Source organism: Cydia pomonella, chromosome 2 (genome assembly GCF_033807575.1).
Source record: "Cydia pomonella isolate Wapato2018A chromosome 2, ilCydPomo1, whole genome shotgun sequence".
NCBI lineage: Eukaryota > Metazoa > Arthropoda > Insecta > Lepidoptera > Tortricidae > Cydia > Cydia pomonella.
This window is the reverse complement of record NC_084704.1, coordinates 8,840,453-8,864,061: the sequence shown is the minus strand read 5'-3', so window position 1 is coordinate 8,864,061 and position 23,609 is coordinate 8,840,453. Positions and strand designations below refer to the sequence as shown.

General features: G+C 35.8%; 1 protein-coding gene across 8 annotated transcripts in view; it reads left to right on the top strand.

Annotated features, from left to right (window-relative positions):
* Positions 1-23,609, top strand: part of LOC133533120 (uncharacterized) — a 78,326-nt gene that overhangs the window by 14,778 nt on the left and 39,939 nt on the right. The window contains exon 1 of one of the 8 annotated variants that reach the window (XM_061872087.1): positions 8,481-9,316. The exons of 6 other annotated variants lie outside the window; for them this stretch is intronic. The gene's annotated coding sequence lies outside the window, so the exon portion shown is untranslated. Of the gene's footprint in view, positions 1-8,480; positions 9,317-9,336; positions 9,885-23,609 lie in introns of those variants that run through there. One more of the 8 variants, XM_061872096.1, reaches the window with a different exon arrangement.

The following is a 23,609-nucleotide window of genomic DNA, read 5'->3' as shown; positions in this document are numbered from 1 at the left end:
GAATGTACGCAGATGAATCTTCCTTTATAAATTAGTTAAATTACAATACTCGTATTTATTTAATATTTTATGTAATATATAGGCACTCGTTATACTTAAACTAAAACTAATTATACGGATTAAACTAACGTGTTTTTAGTCACTCGTGCGATAAGTTTCGGAGAGTCTCCTTTCTCAATAATAAAATCAGTTAAATAAAACCTGCTCATCAGTAATAATAATAACTATCAGCATCCACTATCAGCATGGTACGGCAAGGGACCCTTCGGCATATTGCCGAGGCGACTTCAGACATACCGAGGCAGCCTCAGACATGCCGAAGTGTGCTTGGGAAAGCCGACGCATCCCTCAGGCGTTCTCGGACATACCAAGGTATCGTTTCCCGTGGCATTCTCAAGCACACCTCGTCATGCCTGAGGACGCCTTCGTAATATGCCGGAGGATCTCTAGTTGTGCCATGCCGAATGTGGGCGCCGGGCCTAAGCAAAAGCAGTCCCTAGTTTGTTTACAATTTATGAAAACTAAGAGTTATCATGAAAAACAATTTCAATAGTAACTACTTAGATATATATTAGTATTGGTTGGGCCACGTAAGAATATGAAGCCAAATGCAGGAAGAAAGTAAAGTAACAATACGGGTAGAGTCGTGCGGTGTGTTTTTACAGCCTAATGAAGAGTCTAGACTAGGCGGATCTATACGAATATAAGCCCATCGATCGAATAGGCATTGTTTTTGCTCCATTTATTACACAATTACAGCTAGTTGAATTTTAGCTACCTGGGGAATAATAGAATCGATAAGAATTATGATAAAAACGATAAGGGAATGAAGGTATGACATCAATGATAAGGGAATGGTAAAACAATAAAATTAAATAACCACGCGGAAGGAAAAAAGGTTAATAGTTAACTACTTTTCACGGAAATTAGCTTGAATATTATCGTTTAAGCCATTTATGAGCAAAAAAACGACGGCGGAACCATGCCGGTGCCTCGAAGATACGCCGTTTTTTCTTGTATGACCTTTTGTATCGTATCTGAATCCTCCATTATTCGTAGTCCGACACGCACAAGACCGGTATTATCCAGATAAAACAACATACAAAATGTCATGTTGTAAAAATAAAGTGATTTTCTTACTAACATCTGGAACATTAATCTAATTTAAGATCAAACGTAGATTTTGTCAGGGAAAGATAATACGGTCTCACCGCGACAGATTGGTGTCGTTCTCAATACCAGACTAATATCATTTTCATTTTTTCAAACTTTTCATTTCTCATGATCTAAAAGTGGGTCGTTGTTGTTCTAAAAAGTATTCACAAAATGATACGTTTCTGCTCTAAAACACTGTTTCCTGTGTCCAAGTTTTATTTTAATTTTACACAAATTGACTAAGTCCCACAGTACCTAAGCTCAATAAGGCTTGTGTTGTGGGTACATTAGCAACGATATATATAATATATAAATATTTATAAATACTTACATAGAAAACACCCATGACTCAGAAACAAATATCGGTGCTCAACACACAAATAATTGCCCTTATCATAAATAACGACATTTTTAGTTACCTAAATAGTTAATTGAAAGTACCCTCAAGAAATACTACTGAAATATACTTAACCGTGTTTTTTTTAATGCACATGAATTTTACTTTTCTCGTATTCGAAATGAAAAGCAGTGTGTCATTGCGTTCGAGCGCCAAACTACCTCGACAGAAACTATTCATTTAAAGAGTGCTAAGTATATACTCGTAGTTCAGCTGTGCCATAGAATAAGTAATAGTATTATCAGCAATGCTATTAATTACTTATTTTTAGTCTCAACCAGTCACTATTGTCACTAACTTTCGAAAAGGAACGCGTAACGAGATTGATTTCGCGAAAACTTTAAAAAAGACAACATTCCGGTTCAAATGGCGCTAATCCCTCTTTTGTCTTCTTTGAATGTGTTTAAAAACTTGATTGGATTATATTTTGTTAATATTCATGGAGTAGGGAAAGTCTACAAAAATAACACGATTTGTTTAGAGTTTGTTGAGGATTGCAAGATGGCTACTAGGTTTTGCAATATCTGTCCGATTTTCTTCTTCGATTAATTCGAACAATAAAATTTGTATTATCCGAATGTTCGAATATTGCGGATAATATCGGATAATTATAATTGACATAAAATATGACTATTCCAAGTAATATAATTATTATAATTTTATATAATTATGTGATATTTTTTTGTCATTTTACTCTGTATTCTGACCCTGCACCAATTAGGATCTTTCGGTTTGGCTCATGGTTGACTGGTAGAGAATGCCTTCTGGCATAAAATCCGCCATTTGTACTCTTCATGTATTGTGCAATGAAGTTTAAATAAATAAATAATTCGTAGCACTAAAATAAGCATATAGTTAATAACGGCTGAGATGCTAGAGTGCCATTATGCGAAGTTAGCATCTTACCTTCATTTTTTTTGCGTAAATCAGCAGAACTATGGACAAAAAACTACCTAGAACTATATAATTATTAAGGGTGCTACTAGAACTCTAATTAAATAGTAAGATGCTAGATTCACAGACACCTTATAGGATGCTTTGAGATCGCATTATGGAGACTCATGCAGAGTAAAAAATATCATAAATGTAATTTTTAGTGATTATTTTTTGGTGATTATTAGTTTTAGGCAAAGTCCCTGTTTTTTTTATTCATATTTATTATTACTTTCATTGCTAGAACCGCAATACGGTGGATTATATATAGGTACCTGTTGAAACAGGTGATAGAAAAGAAATGGGATTAGGCACAAGACAATTATATTCTATTTGTTGATTTTGCCAAAGCGTAATTATGTCAGCGAGACACTGTATAATTTTGCAGTGCTTTAAAGTTTCAGAGAACTTGTTAATAATGATGCTACCAAAGTAAGCAGGATGAGTGTAAAAATCTCATGGAGAACAACAGCCGAATTTGAACTAGTCTGAAACAAGGAGACGCTTTTACACTAATGCTGTTCTATTTGGCACTCGCATAAATCGTCTGAAGGTAGTCCGTGTAGTCTTGAACGGCAAACATAAGATCATTGGATATGCTGATGACTTGGGGCTATAATACCAAAACAAAAGTGACCTGAAGGCCATGGCGAGGATCGTAGAGTAGGAAGGAGAGAAGATTAGTCTCAGAATCAACCAAAAAACAACATATCTCCAAATGAAAAGGTATCAGCACATCAGGTGATAAAAAAGACCTAGTAGACGGAGCAACTACCTACAAAGGTAGACTGACCAAGATTTGAGTCTACACGACAGTAAAAAGATTTTGATGTATGGTCTGTTTCACACTTGGACTCAGACTCGGAAAAAAGAGAACAAGCTCTTAGTGACGAAGACGAATTTCTGGCGGAAGATTCTGGGACCTATCAGAGATGAATATTGAAGTTGGAGGCGTAGAAAAAATAAGGCGTAGGAGCTAGAGAAGCTAGCTGCGGTACCCAATATAATTGGCGAGATCATAGCCGCACGACTTCGCTGGCTCGGTCACTTGGAGAGGACTGGAGAGAATCGGACTGTGAGAAGATATACCGCTGGAGTGATGTAGCCCTAAAAGATTTGCCCGCCCTCGGAGTATCCAGCAAGCGTGGAATGGCGCAGAATAGGGCAGGGTAGCGGTCTCAGGTCAGACGAGAAAAAGAGTGGAGTAAGTAAGTATATATTTATTTATTTTAATTTCCACACCATATGGCTTTCATAGCTAAGTAGGATTTAATTGCTAATGGTGTGCTGATACTGATAAAAAATGAATGTTGACGAATGAACACGAGGTGAGGCACTAGATATATTTCCAACTATGCATCAGTTAATCCAGATATAAACCCTCCTTATTGAGTACGGTTTTAAGATAACACTAGTTAGCTATTATAGTAGTTATTTAAAATTGGTTGGGGTAACGTCTGTGTATGTTTTAAAACATTTAAGAACGTTATTTCTGTATTATCTAAAATATTTGTTTATTCGGATATTTTTTCTTGTATTATACGAATATTTTCGGATATTATTATTGGCGGATATTCGAATAATTTTAATATTTGAATATTCGGATTGCAAACCCCAATGGCTACGGAAAGATTCTTGTAGAGGTATTTCAATATATTTTATCTTACTGACGAATCCTAGGGACACCTAATTTTGTTTTAAGTTTTACTAAGTGCACTCATTTTTAAGAAAGTTTGTTCAGGAGCACGGCAAGGACATTTAAATACTGAATATTTAACAAAATAAAGTATGAAGGAAGCGTATTATTTAAATTTATGAGAAGAATTACAAGGAGCGAACACAGAGCTTCGTTGTTAAGAGCGGGGATGAATATAAGTGTTCTTAATACCGCCGAGCGCGCGGCTAAGGCATTTTGTATAATGGATCTTTGGTAATTGACTTCTTTCGATACTGATTTAACCTAAATTAAAGCGTGAAGTTCTCTTCCGAAAATATTCCAGCTAATAAAAAAGGAGAATATTTGCGACTTGAAAGCTCCGGATTGGTTGTTAATACATCGCATCGAATATTACCACGTTGACTTCAATAGTGCTTTTAATGTCGGACCTCGAATCGGAATTGACGGCAGCAGTGGCAGTTCCCTGGACTAATCGTGGTGTAGGCGCAACTACGTAAATTTGTCACGTGGAAAATGTAGCGTGTCCAAATCAATATCGAAACTACGAGTATTATATCTAGCGCAGAGACAAAAACTGATGGATGTTTAATTTGAGTTTGGTTGGAATTGTGTCGCATACAATCCAAGTAGGGTCATTACTATTCATCGTACAAAGGGGTCAGGCGTCGTTTGGTTCGATTTCCACTGTACACTGCCGTGTCCGTTAGCGAGGCTAATACCCTTCCGTGGCTTGACATCTGGTCCGAATTACAGTCTACGTGCCACTGCATATAATCGTCGCAGTGACATGAAAGAATTTAATTAAATTGGTAACTGGTGAAAACGTCACACCACACAAAAGAAAAAATCGCCCAGGAGCATATCGGGCCATGCTCAGTGTAGGGTTCCGTAGTTATCATTGTGTCAGAATAGGCTAAACGAATTAGTTAGTATCATGTACATTACAATTACAAGCATAAGGAAGTACCTTCGCAACGCGTTGTACTTACGTGTACGTCGTTTTACTAAGAAGAGAAGACTTTTTGCAATAACTCAAAAACGCTGGACCGATTATGTTCGCGATAGTTTTTATTGAAAGTATTTATTAAGCTTTTATTTTACGATTTTATCATACCTATTTTTTGGACCCATGGTTTAAAAGTTAAAGGAGCGGGGACTTTTTTTTCATTCGGGGCGAATATTTCCGAAAATATTCACTTTATCAAAAATAAAATTCTAAAAATAGATTTTTTTATGGGAGGTACCCTAAAAACCCCATGCATGATTTATGTATCCATTCCGAATTCCATCTTTATTAATACGGAGTAAAGTCGGACGGAGAGACAGACGGACATAGCGTAACTAAGTATAAAAAAAAATCTAAAAAGCTAAAAAGGATTCCTTGCAATAACCATTGGTGTACTGCAACGGGGTGTTTCTGGAGCCGTGCGGTGACATGTATTTATTGACCGAGCAGAGCGACGGTCTCCGTTTCAGTTTGGACAAAAATGGTTTCGCATGTCCGGATGTTCTCGGCTACAGGTCGCATTTCTCAACCGATTCTCGTGAAGTTTTTTGAGAAGGTCCGAAAATTATAAAGATTTTTTATCGATTAATTTTTTGGGAATTTCTCAAAATGGCGGAGCTATGGGGGTTCGCGAGATCTACAGCTCACAGTGCCACTACGAGTAGTGTAAGGGTACTTACTACTCGATGTTTCTTTTGAAGATATGTAGTATGTTATTATGGTAAATTGCTATTTTGTACACGTATTTTGGAATAAGAATACATCTTTCTGTTTCAATTTGTTAAGGATTAAATGCTTCTATTATATTATATTATAAATATTTGCATACGACTTTTTAAAAAATGTACCTATATACATACTTACCCAAAGATTTTTGCTTTATACAATCAAAGATACATTGAGTAAGATACGTAAAATCTAAGACAATATCGTGCTTCGAATTTGATAGGTAAACGAGATGGCGCTGTACAGCTCTATACATTTTGCGGTAACTCTGACTGTCAAAAGTCAACTTAAGGTAGGTTTTATTGGCGTTCCAAAATTGAAGCGCTTACCTCATGACAAATTGTACAAGTTGCCTTTAGTCGCACATGCATGGGCAAGCGAGAAACGTGCACGTGCTAACAAGCTCCCGCTCACCGAAAGAGAACGAGACAAGCTTATGTTTGGCAACGAGTATGACAAAGATGAATGCGAAAATTAATCAAAAATATTTCTTTTTTTCGTAGGTGTAGAAATAAAATATGTAAGTATTTTTTGTGCTCCTTATGTAACTATGAGTATATCCTATGTGTAGTTATCGGATAAATAATCATTGAATTGCCCTTGTTTTTAGAGCCGTAAGGAAGTGAACAAAATGGAAGCTCGCTAATATTGCCTACGATGGCTGTTTTATGCAGAGTGCTGACGCGACATGTACTCGCACGCTACCCTTGACGGCATTGGTGATAATATTGAATAGTTCTTCCGTGACTTTTTTAGTTAGTTTTTAAGAAGTGTCGCTAATACATTGAAAAGTTTTTATAAAGATCATAATATAAAAAAGAGGCATATAATTTAAGAAATAGTACATTGTGCAACGAAGGGGGTAAGTGAAATCTTGGAAACGAGGGTGGTAATTCCCGACAGCTGCAAGCTGGAGGGCATTAAAGACCAGAGTTTATAATTTTCTTACTCCCGGAGTTACACGCAATGTTTTTCGTCACACTTATTAAGAAAAAACTAAACTTTAAGCGAAAAATTCTTAAATACGGTGACATATCAAACATTCGTTCGTCGTATTGTAATTTCTTGACAGGTTAGGTATCGAAAGCACAGACCTATTCGGCATTTAGCCACGATTGTAAGTTTACTAAAAATATTTTAAAAGGCTATTAAATAAATCAAATTAAATATTTTTAAACATCGGTAAACAAAAATATGAAATTATAAAGTCAGTATTTTAAAAGTAAAACTCATTTACGCTACTTGGTTTGTTCAAATTATTGACATAATAAAATAAAAAACTATGACTCCCTAAAAGAGTTTTTTCACAATCCATAACTCCCATTTAGGTATGTATGTGCCATTCACGTGAGGTATATGTATTTCAAGATTGCTGGTAATTACAAGCTTTTATTTAACTTGCCTTGTTAGTTTGTAAAATTTGACCCATTTCCCGATTTCCGATTGAGCTTAAATTTTGTATACATATGTAAATCGGATAACAATGCAATATTATGATGACATGGCGCTGATCTGATGATGGGGAGGTGACCATGGGAACTCTGTGATAAAACAACGCAGACTAATTGTATTTGGGATTTTTAGAATTGTCTCGATGAATAGGTCTTAGTTGCTTGGGGAAAGAAAAGTACAGTCAGCGATTTTAAATATTTGTATGGATTTTTTTCACTCCTAATATATAATACCAAAAAAATCTAAAAAGTGTCACGAAAGTTAACTATGGTTAATATAGAATAAATTGTGTAAAAATGTTTTTCATAATGTCAATATCCATAAGGAAAATGGGGACTACGTTTGACGGTCGTCCACTATCCTCTTAATACTATCCATAGTTGTACATATAAAGTTAAGTAAAAAAAAATATCAAATTCAAAATATCTTTATTTTGCATAAAATATGGTATACAAGATGGACTTAGTAAAGAAGCACATGCATATTTTACCAGCAACTGGCATGCAAAAACACGAACACTCATACACCATACATCTATTAACTATGCTAATAAATCTAATATTACGAGTATATACATGTCACTTACAACAAAAAAAAAACAGATGACATAGTTAATCTAATTACAATTATCAGTGTCTAATCATAACGAAAATAGTCAAAAAATTCAATTCAAAAAACTCTTACCCAAAACACAAAAATCAAATACAGTGTTTATTGTCATAGATTTTTTTTTACTTGTATTCGGAAACAAAGTGGCTCTGTGGATGCCCGTGCGCAACCTAATTGGTAAAAGTGAAGCTTTTCTTCATCCGTGAATGAGAAAGGCAAATAGACGAGTAGCCCCGTTTTTCTATTCTGACTCATAGTTGATTACGTGTTCTTATTGACTTGCTCAATGACTTGGAAATATTTTGAATGATTCAGTCTAGGATACCATAATGAGTTTAGTATTTAAAGTATATATGAAGATAGTAGCTACGTCCCTATATATAAATTGTAGTAGTCAAGAATTACGTATTATGTATTTGAAACACAAATGAATATTTTATTTATTTTAGGATTAACATCTATAAATTCAGTAATCCCTTTTTAACAGTTTTTCTTTAAAGATAGGTACGCAGTCAAAGTTTGCGGCAGCTAATTAAATTTTTAGGTTTTCAAAGGCTCTTATGATAAAATACTAAGGCCTCGAAAACTACGAGTAAACTTTCAGTTAAGTGATTGAAAGCCAACAGGACGTAGGTACCTCCGACCGTTAACGTACGCCGTATTCAAATTAAAATTAACATTTGACTTTAGAAACCGACAATGTTTGTACATGCGTTAAGAGTAGAACCTCCGTGCAACCTTCTTTTTCACTCTGCAGGAATCTAAATTACATTATCTTGTATGCGGTTACAGGTAAAACCGGTATAACGCTGTAAAAATGTGGAAACTGTTATAGTTGACTGGTTTTATTGGATGCGAGGACAGTTCGGATTAGCTGGGTTATAGTTGTGGTGATGACGTCTGTTTTTGTCCCTCTCTGATGCAAGCACATTGCTATTTGTGTTTCATCGCCCTCCTCCCACTCGATGCTGCTAACTCGACGCTACTATTCCACCACCAGTCGACGGCCGCTCGCGTTCTCCGATACAACTGCGAAGCGGCCTCAACGTGAGCATATATCGCCGGTTAATCAAAACATGACTATTGTTCTAAATCATAACTTAAAATATTACCGAAAAAATGTACAAATACTTAATTAATAGTTCATAATTAGAAAAATAAATTGTGAAGAATATATATTATAATCGTACAAGATTCACACAAAAGTTTTGTTTGGTGTTAAAGTGTATAAGTAATTACTGTTTACGTTAGTTTTCCGCTAACTAAAAAGTGATACGTGTGAATTAATTGCAGCCACAAAGTTAAATGAAGCAAGATATAATCCGTATTAGTGGAGGATTTGATGCCGCCAGCGAATAAGGTACTACAAACCGGATATTGTACTAGACAGTTGTCCGACTACTTTATCTATAGCCACCATTCTCTCATTATATCCAATTCTTTTGAAGAAGGAACTCGATCTTTTGTGTTGGATGCTTAATTTTTTCCCCCGAAGCGTTTAAATTTGAAGCATCATTGGCTCAGTCACGCACGCAAGGGATAAATATTTGGTATCGGAGGTATAAAGTTAACGACACGGAATGTTGCTCGTCTTTCCCCAAACTAACTTAAAGTTACCAGGTGTGTGTGGCATGCACAGGTGCACTTCATTATAGGTCACCTACTACATTCAACCTACCTTGAATACTGACACTGTTTATCACCAGATAGGTGCAGTTTATGAATTTGTTATAAAATCCTAATGCTTTCGGTAGGTATTAGGTGCTAGGTACCTATTCGATTAATTTATTTAGCCAATCCTCTAAATATAGGTATGAGAAACTTTTGCTGGCAATACTAATATTACAATTTATTCAAATAATAACGGTGAGTTACAGCGAGATGTTACATGGGTAAAAGACATCAACGAAGTTTTCGAGTTCATATAGGTATTTATTTACTATTTACCTTTAATGGCCAACGATGCAAAAATGCTTTGTTTTTAATTAGTCGTTGTGTCCCACATCCCACGCCACAATTTTTTTTTAAGTTTTTGTGTTTGCACAGGCCATAATGCCTAAGTAGGTATAAGTTGTATGAGAGACCGCCATGACTCATGTCCACGTGAGATGATCAGCTGCTAAAAATAATTTTAAGCGAGACATTCTTGGGGTACCACCGAACCGACCTTAAAAAGTATGTATAAAGGCGATGTGTCATCGACATCAGCGGCGAAGATTCCACCTCGCGGGGCCACTAGTGACGAATCATCTTTGAAGCAGGTAGTTGAGAGACCTTTCGCAAGGAGTTTTTTGTCCTCAAACCTTTGTTCCGTGGAGGGGAGCTGAATGGCGGCGCTCGCTCGATACCATGGGATTTGTTTGCATTTGTCAAGCACTTGTTGCTATTCTTTACTTAACTGTGTTTTAAGTTCCCATAAACTTGCGCTTTCTTCTTAAAATACCATGGAAGTTGGTCAATAAACGGTTATTACTTTGAGATCCATAAGTTTTTCTAACGTCTTAATAATTGCGAAACGTTATTTTCACGCTTTTATCCAAATTTTAGCTTTTACCTTTCCCCTGTTTTTTAGGGTTCCGTAGTTTATCGTTAGATTAACTCGACTATTGGCCAGCATTTGATGCAATGCAAATAGGTAACAATTTCGAATGTTACTTTATTTGAAGGTAATTTGTTTATTAGCTTTTGCACATTTCAACGATTGTTGTGTTAAAATTTAAGTTATGTTTCTTTTATTTAAATACCTACCAGAATTTAGTCTAGTATAGTGTATATTGGAAAGGGACTGGATTGTTAAACTTTATGAATTAAAAATACCCCTTTAATTTACTAACAGTATTTTTAAAACGTTCTTCCGTGGTTCCGTGTTGGTCATGGGCTTATTCCGGTCAATATTAATGTAAATAAAGAATCATATCTGCTGTTTATTCAATTACGTTAACCTCTGAAAAATAAATTCTCTCGGGATTATACAAAACAAAGTTTTTAATTACTCACTTGTCGCAACTTAGATACGACCTACTTACGAGTGACTCGTAAATTCAATTTGAAATACATAGTTCGGAGTCCATTGGAAGATACTATATAGTATTGGAAACTTAGGTACATTGAATTGCAAAGATGCCCGAAGCGAAAAACGATTTGTACTCCGACATTTAAATGTCTTTAGCTCTCAAGCGGTAAAGCGCGGAATAGGTAGATATTACCTATTACGAAGCGTGAAAGGAATGCAGCGATCCCTGCGCTCGGATACAATGAATCATATCTAGTCGAACTATCTAAATCGAACATAATCTAGCTAGACTAACCCGGGATCTCTTTTCTCTTTGTCTGACATTCCTTTTCCAAGCTTTTATATTCCACAAGCAGGTAATATATTATATGTAGGTATATGCATTTACCTGAATTAGGTATAAGACGACCATCCCATCTCTCAGGTATGGTTGTCGCATGGCGTAAATTTACTAGACTCAGGTTGACGGTCTTCTCCCATACTCGTAATACTTGTAGCATGCCGCACGAGTAGATTTCTCATTAGTGTCATATTGGCACAGAAGCACCTCCTGCTCGTTCGGGGAAAGCGGGATTAAACAGGTGCGTAATCTAAGTATGTAAATAGGATTTACGCCGTAAGTACACTTAAGCTCAACACGTTCCCAAACTCGATGCGTGTTAAGGAAAATGAAGTTTTAATCTGGAAATCCTTGAAAAACCTACACTTCGGCACATAGGTACATATATACATATGTATCATTATACATAAACTAAACAGGTACATATATATTTCTATTAATGTCATCAATATAAAGGTATGAGTTAAATCAACTTGTTTTTTATTTTATTTATTTATACAAGGAATTCCAACAGCTATAAAAAATACATTAAACTTTTTAGATAGTAGTACAGAGCCAATTACAGGAACTCGCAAATAGAAACTGTATATATAATAACAAAATACACACTAGATACAAAAGCACATGTGACACAAGATATTACAATATGAAATATATCAAGGTTACAATTAATAAAAAAAAAGAGAGACCAAGAAAGATTTGTGTTAAAATTAATTTAATATCCAACTACTTATAATCCAGTAATTTTGTCGCCTTTTGTAATGGGCTTCGTTTGCATCTAATCCGGTAGTTGTGATTTTTTGCAGACTTGTTTATGATGTTAATGAATAATCCAAGTTTCAGACCTCGAGCGCCTAACGCAACTTTGTTAAAAAACGAAAAGCCTCGAAAACTATTAGGTCTACAGAGAAAATTTTAGTCTCGTATTGTAGCAAATTTAGTCTACTTTAAGAACGCCCTGAGAAGTAGTATCAAAAAGGAGTCATTTAGGGTTATAATACCCCAAATCTAAAAAGACACGAAATTTTTGCGGTTTTCTTGATTTTTATCAAAGTTGCGTTCGGCGCTCGAGGTCACAAACTTTGATTATTCATTGGCCAACATCATAAACAAGTCTGAAAAAAATCAGAACTACGTGATTTGACGCAAACGCTAATGTATACAGTTACTATATTATTATACCTGAAATAAATAATAATAATAATTAACTTTAAATGCTTTTTGCGAAGTGTTTCATGTTGAGGTTTCCAAATATGTGAGCACATGACGCTAATGTTCCGAGCATAACCGACCGACTGGACGACCGGTCTGGCTCTGGCCTAGTCGGTAGTGTAGTGACCCTGCCTATGAAGCCGATGGTCCTGGGTTCGAATCCCGGTAAGGGCATTTATTTGTGTGATGAGCAACAGATATTTATTCCTGTGGCATGGGTGTTTTCTACGTATTTAACTATTTGTATATTACATAATATATCGTTGGCTACATACATCTGCATACATCTGCGAAGAAATTCAAAGGTGTATGTGAAATCCCCAATCCGCATTGGGCTAGCGTGGGGACTATAGCCCGAGCCCTCTCGCACATGAGAGGAGGCCTGTGCCCAGCAGTGGGACGTATATAGGCTGAATTATTATTATTATTTTATCGTTGGCTGAGTTCCCACAACACAAGCCTTCTTGAGCTTACCGTGGGACTTAGTCAATCTGTGTAAGAATGTTCTATAATATTTATTTATTTATAAACATCATAACATACTATAGCAACGAATTACTGCAGAACGGCTGTTTCTGTACCTGTCCTCAAGTATGGGTATGAGGATAATGAAAGTGTTAAAAGAGTATGCATGAAACAATGCATAATATAATATTGCTGGAATAACTAGGGATATACGTTCAGGTGTGAAAGTATATAACTACGGTCATAAATCTGGGTTTGGTCCAAAAATTATTCGAGCATCCATAGGGCACGCCTGAATTTGACCGAGTGTCACATTAATATTCCATTTTTTTTATCAAGTCAGTATAATGGTACAAACCATTTTGGTTAATTGGTATACAAAGAACAGTATTTTCTTAGTGCCGTCTTAGCACGTTCAGAAGTTTAGCCAGTTTAAATTGATTGATTACTTTGTATACCTACTATTGTAAGTTTGTTTTCGGCATAGTCGCTGAATAAATCTGAATGACGTTGGAATTTGTCGTATGCGGCCCTACTAGATATGTATGCGATGCACTAACGTAGGTACCAGGAATACGAGTTATGCAGTTAGCTGGCCGGTCGATAGGTACAGGCTGCGGCATTCGGTTGCGTAACACCTGTACTTCGTTTATCTCAAAAGCACAGTTAACTTTGCCTTTACATTTTACACCCACTCCGACAAGGTTGTTTACGGACAAACATTCAAACTAGGTCCCGAGGCAGATATACGTGCGGAGATAAAAAACCATTTTGTGAATCTGAGATACTGTTTGGGAGATAGGGTAAACGGTTAGGATAAACACCTTACTATCTATCCATGGTAGGCTTACTTGGGGTTAAAAAGACAACGGGTTGCACTCCGGGAGTGCCGGCAGAAGTGAAAACTTGAATATTAACGTTATGGATTTTTTATATTTTGGAATGGTTAGGGAATAACTTCCATTCATAATTTCAACGACTCTTACACCATCATCATTACTAGAACCATCATAGAGTTTTTCGATCAGGTCACGTGTCCGTCTTACGAATTTTCAATCTGACGAATCTGTCGGTCACGTGACCTGTCGCGAGTTTAACATTTTGTCCCCATCACAAAAAGTGTGTGCACTAGGACAAAATGTTTTCACTTCAAAAATACGGGTAGGAGGTACACATCCAGCTAAATAATTTAGAGACGACGTTTAGGCCAGTCATCAGCCATGTAATGCGAGAATGTTATTAAATTTGGAATACTGTCATTTCCAGCTGATATTTTGTTTCACTTTATAAAGAAATCAAGAAAATTGCCATAGTCGACCGTAATAAGGGACCTGTGACAAGTGGCATGGTGGCTTTCTCTTGAGTAATGTATTTTTAATTTAGTCTTTTTATTACTTCTTTGCACTTCGAATTCAGTGTGATATTTTATTGTATGCCACCTGTTCGCAGGTGTAAGTGAGCACCTGTCCAGCTAACAGCTGATAAACAGCAGCTTTTCGCACCGAAAATAGACAAACCTCTATAAGGCTAATGCAAAAAACTATAAGGAAAAAAAAAACTGAGCATAGATACCTACTTAATTGGTGCTAAACAGTAAGATAACATAAAGTTTAAAACGAATGCAATTAAATAAGTACAAACCCTAACACAGGCTTCGCAGGACGTTTGCGGTCAGTTAACCAAAGCTACTTAGCAATTCCACGATATTATATTTCGTAGAAGAGCCGGCAAGGGTCGCATTACTTATATTAATAACGCTCGTTTGACGCTCGGTTACCTTGCTCGCGAGATGGTTTCATGATGATAACGGGCGGTTTGGATCTACAAACAGATACTAAAGGTAAACACCCGTTTTGTAGTAATTTGTTGCTTTTATATGTTATGGAACATTAGCGTCCTGTGTTTACGTTTGAAAACATCAGCATAGGTACTATATAAACCTTACTAGAAGGTTTGTACCTTCTATTAAATACATACATTTAGAGTTAATTCTATCACGAGTTAAAAAAAGCCGTGTTCAGACTCATAATTTTGTATTGAAGGGCAATACTTATACACATATATATACTTAACATGTATTGAATTTTTAAATATACAGATACAGATATTTTAAGTCATAAAACGTTGTTTATTTTATCATATAACATAATGATGCACCTATAGGTGTATTAGTGAAATATTTGCAGGTTTTTTTAAAGGTAATTGTTCTTTTTTATCGAAACAATAAACGCATACCACGATAATATGGTAATATCACACTTTTCTCAGTTTACATTGGATCCTTTAAAGACGATTTTAGTTTGCATGTTTAATAAATATCAAATGTACGAGTGTCTGTAAAATGGCTATACCTACCTACCTAACTAAATATTTAGAAACAAACCTACCTGCCTAAGGTAAGGTGAATGATATCACCACTCCTAAAGAAACGTGATAATCTCCACAATCAGGTCACGATCGTCGTGGCTTAGGCCCTTTAATAAAAATACCTTCATCGTCTTGACAGATCTATCTATTCTATTAATGTTTTCATTAGGTACGGCATAGTTAAGTTTGTTTATGTACCTAGCTACTATTTGCATTACGCCATTCAATTTTAAAACAGGGCCCTTATTCGACATGCTAAAAGTGACGTTTCGTGTTGATTTCCATTTGATGTGAGAAATATTGTGACTTGTCGAATTGCTATTATCACCACCTGTCAGTGAACAATATCCACACTAGAGGCGGGGCGTTGTACCGGAATAGTTTTTGGAACAGGTTATTTGTAATAGACTACTTTTAGCTTGTCGAGTATTTAAAAGTACGGACTTTGATTTCTGAAATAAAACAAATATGAAACTTTTATCACCTCGTACCTCCATTCTTACCGTTACTTTAGGTAAAATAAAATTTTGTTAACAGATGGTCGTCTGGGTGTCTGTTGTATCTAAAAATAATGTAATAATATATAACAAAAATATGACAATAGATTCATAGCCTTCACTCAAAACGTCACCATATTTCCGACCCTTACCGAAATAATAAGTCGATATTTGTATAAATAATCCTTATTTGTAAGACGCCTAAGCACGGCAAATACGTAAACTGCCTATTGGGGGTCATACTCGTAAAACTGGTATTTTAGACGTACTTTTGGTACGAGTAACAGAGACGTACTTTTGGTACGCAGTCCCAGCTCTAGTCAGGATTCTAGTTGTCAAATATAAGCGTGTCGAATACGTATTAGTTAAATGTCAAATGAAATTAGATCAACGGTAGACTTTTTTGTCGATGGGTATGGCTGCCATGTTTGGATTTATGACATTTAAAAGGGGATCCTAAGGCAGAGAGTAGTTTTACCAGTACGATTTTGATTCTTCTACTGGACGCAAGATGGAGTTAGCTGCCAAATTCCGATCAGGCTGACGCAACTAGGAAGAAAAATGTTTTGTATGGAATTTGTTTCGCAAATCATTGCCAACGAAGAAAAAGAAAACGTCAGTGCTATTTATTCTGTCAAGTTTACATCAAGTCTACTGTCAGCCTAATTGCTTTGTTTGTTTTGAAGGCTTCAATGTTTTGTTCGGGTATTTCGTGTAATTTCTTTATTATTTAGTGCAAAAATCGATACTGTAGATAAAGTCATGTTTTTCCAAGGCTGTATGTTTTCAGATGCATGCAGTGGGCCAAATTTGTTGGGAACGAAGACCTGATACATTTTCCCATAGAAAAGTTACATTTATTCAAACATGTATGTGCACATAATTATGAAAATCAAGCATTTAATAAAATAAAAAAAACACGACTTAAAAACTGTATTAAAATAATTCGGGTCCACATTAAGCCCGACCAGATAGTAGTCCAATTAAGAACTATCCACTATATAACATACAACTTAAATGTGGACTCGATGCTAACCTGATTTCGAGTACAAAATTTGTAGACAGGAGCCTATGTTTCAACCCTCCCCATTTTATCGATATCGATAAGAATCGTAAGCGTGTAGCGTACTACACTATTCAAATCGCTTATGTTGGTACTATGGTTCTTTGACGGTTCTTTGTCGTACATTTTGGTAATGATTTGCGAAACAAACTGATTCCACTCGCTAGTATGGAAGTCCCGTCTCTTAAAACGTAGTGATTATATGCTCTTTGACAATGACATGCAGTTGCGTCGATGTAGATCTATCATAAAACGTACATGTGACGCATGTGACAATTGTCCAGGATGAAAGAACTATCTTGACAATTAACATAAAGCAATACAATACCACAAAATGTCAACAAGAAAACAGATTTATTATAAAAATACAAATTATATACAAAGCTTCATTTTAAAACCAATGGTCGTGGGTTCTAACCCCGGCTCTTAACAATGTGCATCTTGTAACATGTACCGATTGCTTTACAGTAAAGTAAAATATATAATTATCATGAGGAAGATGGAGTAGCCCCAATAAGGTATATTTTCCCCTCTGGGTTAGAAGGTCAGATAGTAGTGAGACAGGGAGATATAGTGAAGAATGCGGAAAAACAAGCATTTATTGTGTTGTTAGGCTAGTTCTTTTTTTCAAAATTTGAAAACGAACGCAACAGCATGCTCAAAGCCCCCTGTGAGTCAGAATCTGTTAAATTCAGGCTTAAGACGAAACAGGAGCTGAGCCCGTACACAAATTTGAGATTTTTAGGTAAAAGGTAAAAAATATCGCCGTCGCGCTGACGAGTGTGGCACCCCGTACCTAGCTAGAGACTATCCCTTGTGTGTGTACCAACAAACCAAATTTTAGACAAATATGATACGTCTTCTTCTTCTTTGTCGTTGTACTCTTTGCAGAGCGTCGTGGTCAACTGCTGATATCAGGCGTAGATGTTGCTTGCCGTACGATTTCTCGCCATTTTTCGCGGTTGGGGGCCATTCTGGCAAATGCGTTCAGGGGACCCTTCATGGCAGATTTGATTTGGTCAGTCCATCGCATAGGTGGCCTTTTGCGCGGTCTTTTTCCGTTTGCTCTACCCTGCACCACTAGACGCTCTATGGAGTCGTTGTTCCTCCTCGAGACGTGACCGAAAAAACTGAGTATGCGGGTCTTTACGAGAGTCGAAAGGCGCTGCTTGATACGGAGTTCTTTAAGGATGGAGACATTAGTCCAAAACTCGGTCCAGGATATCCCCAGCATTTTCCTCCAGCACCATATTTCTAGGGCGTCTATCGTCTTTTCCTCTGTCTTTCGGATAGTCCAGGTCTCCGCAGCGTGTAAGAATATAGGAAAAACGAGGGCCCGTACAAGCCGAACCTTCGTGGTGTTTGTGACGTTTCGGTGATACGTAGCCTATACGTAAAAACTAGCCAAGACAAATCCTTTATAATTTCAGGATTTTCTACACAGCACAGAACATGGGACCCATATAGATCTCAATTCCGTTGTCGGCGAATCAACAACAACTCATATTCTTAATATTGAACTTAACTGGCTCTCATTTCACATTTATGTTTTAAATTAATTATAGGCATAGACATACCATATCATATTGTAAGTACAAAGTTTCAGAGCAATCTAGCAAGTCATTTTAAAATGAGAGCGTAACTACATTTGTATGGAGAACCGAATTTGCTGCGGACGCACTATGTAGCATAATCGGATTAGGACCAACCTCGAAATCTCTGTAACAGTCATGAAATTTATTATGTATATAAATTAAAGGCCCCTTTTCATGCCCAAACCATTTAACATTTGGGGATCTCGAGGAATCCGAGCCAACTTGGAAAATGTGTACCATCAACACAACAGTCAACATTAAAACTTATTAAATTCTACACAAAAAAGTCCTCGATATCTTTGCAGAACAATACATCTTGTTATAGAGAATACTTGCTGAATCTAAGTTTAACGCTTATACACTTCCAGGGGACATTCTCTTAAAAGGAAACTCGGAGGAATATGAATTCTATTTTTAACTATACATTTGTACGTGGTCTACCCCAATATTAACATTTTACTCTACTGTGACTATACCAGAAAGAAGGGTTATGGGTGTACGTACTGATGATTCAGTACACCCAGTAGCTAGGTATTAGGATACTGGACGGATTTTTTTAAATGACGTATCGTTAGATTTCTCTTGCCATTCACAACCTACTTTTACTTGTTCTATTAAAGAAAAATCAATACAGCCGCCTTGAGAGGACTCCGAATATTAAATCATATTTTTTCTTCTAGCGCCTAAACTATTGAGCGGAGTACAGTAAAACAGACATCAGTAGATCCACAGTTAGTATACAAGTGCTATGCAATACAAAGTTACTAAAATTAACGGAAGAAAAAAGTTTAGGGCTAAATAATACGTCATTTAAAAAATCCGTCCAGTATCCTAAGGTACAGGGTGTCCTGAATCCTCAGTACTTATACCCATAACCCTACTTTCTGGTTAAGTTGCAGTCAAGTAAAATATTGATATTGGGGTAGATTATGTACAAATGTATAGTTAAAAGTGGATTTTTTATTGTTCCAAGTTTCCTATTAAGAGAATATCCCATGAAAGGGTATAAGGGCTAAATCTGGGTTTAGCAAGTATTTTTTACAGCAAGATCATTTTTTTTCGCAAAGATGTCTAAAACTATTTTATGTAGAATTTTATAAGCTTGAATGTTGCCTTACACGATTATTGAATAAAGAACGTAGATTTAGAGTAAAACGCGAATTTCTCCTGGATGGTCCACATTTTCCAAGATGGCTGCGGTTCCTCGAGGTCCCCAAATGTCAAATGGTGTGGGCATGAAAAAGGGGTCTTTAAGGGGCGTATATACATACCAAATTTCATGACTGTTCAGACATTTCGAGTTTGGTCCTAATCCGACTGTGCTAATGCCACTATGTACGTAAACTGTAACTGTACTGCGGACTCAACCTTCACGTTATAATTTTTTAAGTATTAACGTTGACATAGTAACGAAAATAATAAACACGTCAATTGAAGTAAACAATATTATTATATGCAAGAAAATTTTGCAAAATAGGTACATTAAACATTAATGATTAATATGTAAAACACCATTAATTATTGAATTAAAATTATGATTTTGTGTTAAAAAATATGAGACCAATTATACAGCCCGATTACACGGGCTACATATTAAAAATGATTATCATGGAAACAGTAAATATACACAGGTGAACAAAGTTATAGTAAAATAGGTGCATAATTTCAGAGCTTGCCTGGCCCACCTGTACCACCTACCATGACCACGGCCGTCTCCTACTATTATTTTTTTCTAATACCTATGGCCTTACTAGCGAATAGTATTCCATGTTCTTGATCCAGAATTTAAACCCTAAACTACATATTTGTGGCACTTGGGGTTGAATTTGAAACTCTAGGGCACTAGCGTGGCTCTATGAGAGCGCCTTATATAGGCTTCTGGAGACCAGAGGATCAGCATTGTTAACCAGCGCGGAAATGCACCCAGCCTTCTGGGCACCCTACCGAGCGACCAGAATATAGGGCAAATATTTTATGTATAGGTACGTTTTTGACTTAAGTGTTTTTATCATGTTTTATATTTAAACTTACAGATGTCGAACTACCAGCAAAGTTTTTGAAGAGGTGTAGTTTTTATATTTCCTGGTACCAAACTGATACAGGAAATTGGAACATCAGTAAATAATCTACACCGAAGACAATGAAATATAGTCACATAATACTTTAATGTTTTATTTTATTAAAGAAATCAGTAAAAAAATGTGTTAACTGAAAAAGATAAATTTTATTTTATTTGTAGTTGAATAACAAAATATGTATTTAATCTCCTTTTAACATAGGAATTCTCTTTGTGTAGGTACATATAAATAATAGGTACTTAGGTCTTGGTAAGTAATATAGACAGGACAGTAGGTCTTATCTTAATAATTTGAGATCTCATACATGCGTTCCGATATATCTGATGGCGACTGTACATACAATGGGGTCGCGTATACGAGTACAAAGAGCATTAAAATAGTTGTTGATAGACCAAGTGAGCGAGCTACTATGGTACCTATCTTTATATCAATTTTATGCATTATGTAATAGCGCAATACAGAATTTTTTTTTTGACAAATGTAGTATTATTTTTATAGTAATAAAGGTTATTCATGAACCATCTCGTAATTTAAAAAAAACGGACTTTATCTCTAAATCATATGCCTTATATTTACAGATGTGTTAGGTTACAACTTGGTTCGTTAACGTGGTTTAGAAGCAACTTGAGACTGGGTGCGGAGTAAATTGCATCAATTTTTTTTACAATTTTGAGCGTTTCTAGGAGAATATGTGGAGCGAGCATTATTCGACGTGTAGGTGTGGGTTCAACAAAAAGATCGCATGTCAATAGTGCTTTATTGTCGTTAAAATTCAATTAATAATCGCCTTTATCGACCATCAACTGTGTGGTCACTTTTTAATTGATTGACATTGTCAGGTATAGTTTCACTACTCGCCGCCGCATTATTCTTAGCGCATTACTTATACTATCGGATACAAGATGTCGCTGATTCTTGTAAAGTTATGTTTTTAAAAAAAAAGACGCCTTACTCTATGCCATATATTGTATGAAAGGAAGGGTATTCCCTGTCGTACGTCAAAAAATCCAAGATGGTGCCCAAGCCCATAGACAATAAAGTCTAGCAATAAAATCAACACTTGTCAAAATTTGACATTAGCAATCCACAGTCAGGTGACAATCAAATCAAACCGATCCACTTCGAGTTCAGAGCCATTACAAACTGTATAGTAGTAATAAACAAAGTTGATTTTAGTTTGATTATTTTTTCTATGAATGAGTTTTGATTGTTCCAAATGATAATATCCACAGTTGATAGAATCAACACTTGATACAATCAACATGCGATAGAATCAAGTGTTGATTTGATGTGGACGCGAAATTTGACAGTTGTGCATGTCGAATAAGGCCCCAGTTTTAACTAAGGCATCCAATAGTAATCCGATACATAATCGTAATTAACCATAGGTAGGTTTCGTCATTAGATTAATTAAGTTAGGACTGTCGATTAATCAAACGAAAATTGCGGGATGCGTAATAGAATGCCAGTAGGCGGATGCCCTGTAATGTAAAAAGTAATGATGGTGGGTTGGTAAGGTCAGCCTCAGGGGTTTTGGACATTCATGGACCAATACTTGATGTATTAGTAAATTTATTATTTAATTTCGGATACGAGAAGGAAAATTCTACACAATAAATATAATTATTATTTACAAATTGGCGCCCACCCGAGAGTGCCTCTTGTGTTTGTTAAAAAAGACAATAGAAATCAAAATGATGGTGTAATTTTCTCATTTCATTGCTAACAAATTAACAACGCTTGTCAACTTGGTACAATGGCTTTCTTCTCCCACATTCCACTCCACCCTCGTCTGAGATGCTGTAATGCGAATGCGATGCCCTCAAATATCACTTCCTTTATGGACCCATTTTGTACTTGAGTATTCAAACGGCGAGCTTGATAAGATTTTGCATCATGTCGCTAAATGCTTGTTTTTGTCGACCGGTCTGGCGTAGTGGGTAGTGACCCTGCCTATGAAACCAATGGTCCTGGGTTTGAATCCGTAAGGCCATTTATTTGTGCGACGAGCACAGCTATCTGTTCCTGAGTCATGGATTATTTCTATATATTTAAGTATTTGTATATTATATATATATCGTTGTCTGAGTACCCATAACACAAACCTTTGTGAGCTTACCGTGGGACTTAGACAATTTGTGTAAGAATGTCCCTGTAATATTTAATTTATATTTATTTACGTTTTACTTTTTATTTTACTGAAAATGAATATAATTCTTCCACACAGTTGTTACATAAACACATTTCAAAGATAAAGTAATTAGAATTAGTGACCCCATATAACTATGAGACTGACACGGTTTCATTAGATAAGAATTCTTATCATAAAAATTAAAAAGTATCGACATGTAATTGAGTATTGTTGCTTGAGCCCGTGGCACAATGTTATAAACTTACAACTACGTTGCATAGCCTCTCCGTGGTGCAGTAATTGCTTACCTATAGATAAAATATGTAATCATTTGAAATATTATTGACCTCGTGCAAGTGATTACGGTGTTATTAGTTAAAAGCGTGCCTTATCAAAAAATAACTTATAAAATAAGGCATCGTACGTGAAATTGTACTGGTAACCGAGTAACATAATTCAGATTTATAAAACAGTGATATATTGTTACAGTATTCTCCTTTAAATTGAATCTTCTCCGCACCAAATTACACGTTTATGTTTAACCCAATGGTTGACTGGTAAATTATGCCATGTCATTGTACCCACGTTTTTCTTTACTTTGTGTTAGAATGTTTAAATTAATAAATAAACAGTTTATATATGTCGTAAGTACCTGGCATAGTAAAAAAAAAACAAAGCTCTTTGCATGTAAGTAATTTGTTATCATTATGATAACTAGAATGCTATTTGTTCCAAGTCTATTGATCTAGTCGTTGAACACGGGTTCTCACTGCCCTAGTAACATTGTCAATGAAGTCAATCAATTGCATCGGAATTTATAAGAATTTCTTTAATCAGATGTATGTAATTAGATAAGTTCAAGAACGCAATTATAAATAAAGTAGTTTTGGAG